Here is a 2,616-nt window from a genome sequence, read left to right on the forward strand (position 1 = left end):
CACTCACACACACATAGACACACACACTCACACACATAGACACACACACACATATAGACACATACACACAGACACACACTCACACTCTCACAGTCAGACACACACTCTCTCACACAGACACACACACACACTCACTCACTCACTCACTCTCACACACACTCTCACACACACACACACTCTCACTCAAGAGATTAATTATTCAATACTTCACCAGAAAATATACTTCTGCAAGAAAAAATTAATTTCCGTTTATATATACTGCGGGTAAAATAAATATTTTAAAAAGGTTAAATCTTCATCATCCTGGTACTGTAGGTGTTGGCACTGAAGCTAATATTAATTTCCACTGACGAGGGCAGGATTGCTTTCTAATTACTGATAGATTTCAGCTGGTGTCTTGGCTTTCCATGGCTTCTTGCACCTCCCTTTCTTCATGTGTTCAGTACTTTTCCCCTGTGTCATTCCATTGTATTACACATAACTTAATTTCTGAACTTATTTGTTTGTTTTCTTTGTATGTATGGATTAGTTGGGTTGTTACCGACATCTGGTGAATATTTCGAGTCAACAGCACCTTCAGAAATATATTTACAGAAAAACTGTGACATGTTCAATACTTATTTTACTTGCTGTATATATATATATATAGCTTAAAATAAACCCTCGGTTTCCATGGCAACAGCAGCAGACACACTAAAATGATTCTTATGCTGAAATATTGTATTAAAATAAAACCTGCCGCCGAGTGAACGTCATGAATGAAGAATTCTGTGTTTAATTAGATCGTGACAGAATAAAACGCTGTATTTCTGTCAGATGAAGAAACGCGCTGATCTCGCGGACTGACGAGAGTTTATCTGTGACACACTGAAGATCTTCACACGCTTCTGCAGTTTGAAACGCGAGAGTTTATAGAGTTTGATGAGGTTTGTTTACCATCCGAGTGTCTCGCGCCGCTTCCCCGCTTCAAATCGCGCCGTGACCGAAGCGGAAACACGTCATCAAACCGCCGCCGCAGCACAAAACAAAATAAGGGCATAGAAAATAATAATAATAATAATAATAAACATTACAAGCAAAGACACTTCATCTAAAACCAATGAGCTGAAGATAATAAAAGCTGTAAATCAGCTGGTAGTATTTTGGACTAATAACGCTACAAAAAAATGCAAAAGAAAGAAAGAAGCTGAAATGTGTGTTCAAAATTCTTTATGAAAGAAAAAAAAATTCTGAAAAAAAAACAGAAGGAGTCCAGAGGGAAGAGCTTTATTCATTGTTATTATCTGGTTCGATTTTTAGCCCCTTTGAGCAACAAAGCAATAAACCATGTTTTTCTGTTAAGAACAGAATTCATTGGATAAATAATAAAAAGACGATTGAATGTGATTTTTATGCTGTTTGTCGTATGTATCTGCTTGGTCAATGTCTTTGTTTTCTGGGTTTCTTGCTGCAGTGTCTGTTTGAGACTCTTTGAAACATCTGAAATAATAACTACTGTATTAAGCTGAAGATCTGTATTAATAAAAGCGCTTATCATCTGTCAGCCAATCAGAAACAAGAGCATGACTCAGTTAGAGAAACTGTAAATGCAGTGTTTTACAGTGTGTTGACTCTCTAGTCTCTCTGACGGAATTCCCTCAGCATAAACAACACAGTGCAGATACGATGTCAATGTGAGCGATTTTGCGCCCTATGAAAGAATATTGGATTGAATTATGAACATAGACTTTCTGTACCACACTATTCTGCTGATATGGAATGAGTTTGACTACTTAATCAGTTATATTAATAGAAATGCTTCACTGGGGCAAACAAAAAAAATCCTAAAATCATAAATAGGATACCCCATAGCAGCATTTCCAGCAGTATCCCACATTTCTCAATCATGATCTTACTCAGCTAAATGTGACTATTAGCTTAAGAGCTGTATTTCTCGTTTGCTAGCTACCTATGCACATACAGCATACAATGTTAAAAATGTTCTACATTATGAACCTTAACCCAAAAACCTTTAGCTTCACACACTGTAGGTAATTGTGACCCTGCCTGAGGAAACCCAGCTCAAGTATTTTTTTTTTTTTAAAGTGGATGAGTAATTCACTCCTTTGATTTGCTTAATAAAAGCCTCCTTTGAGATCGTTTTGACAGACATGTTTATTGTGTATTATTTTCAACACTACATTTAGTGTGGCAGAATAGAAGCGCAGCCGTAATCCGCGTGCAGTGTATCTGGTTGCCTTGACAACCTCCCGCGCCTCCTGCTGCTGCTGTATGTAATCAGAGTGTGGATTTGTAGATTTTCTATAGCAAAACTAACATGTGTTTTTGCGTCCGGCTCGGTTTGAGGAAAAACCGGCTCATGAATGAAAAAAATGCCCCTGGAAATCAATTGCCCCTTAATGGAAAAGTTAATTTCTTACCCTGCTGTGAAATGATCTGTATTGTAAAAACATACAAATAAACAGGAATTGAACTGAACTGCAGAGAATGTCTTTAATCATGTTCTCATTTCAAACACACACTGAATCTGATGTAACGAGTTACTGAGGAATAAACCAGAATGAATGAAACTGAAGGAATGATCCTGGACAGTGTCCTCACACACACACACACACA

General features: G+C 37.4%; 1 protein-coding gene across 6 annotated transcripts in view; it reads right to left on the reverse strand.

Annotated features, from left to right (window-relative positions):
• Positions 1 to 1,032, reverse strand: part of cntrob (centrobin, centrosomal BRCA2 interacting protein) — a 30,487-nt gene extending 29,455 nt beyond the window's left edge. For 4 of the 6 annotated variants that reach the window (XM_016574590.1, XM_016574591.1, XM_016574586.1 and 1 more), the window contains exon 1: positions 937 to 1,032. The gene's annotated coding sequence lies outside the window, so the exon portion shown is untranslated. Of the gene's footprint in view, positions 1 to 211; positions 293 to 735; positions 823 to 936 lie in introns of those variants that run through there. The other 2 variants (XM_016574589.1, XM_016574588.1) reach the window with 2 other exon arrangements.
• Between the last annotated feature and the right edge of the window lie 1,584 nt (positions 1,033 to 2,616).

Source organism: Sinocyclocheilus rhinocerous, unplaced genomic scaffold, assembly GCF_001515625.1.
Source record: "Sinocyclocheilus rhinocerous isolate Xijiao unplaced genomic scaffold, SAMN03320098_v1.1 scaffold2428, whole genome shotgun sequence".
NCBI lineage: Eukaryota > Metazoa > Chordata > Actinopteri > Cypriniformes > Cyprinidae > Sinocyclocheilus > Sinocyclocheilus rhinocerous.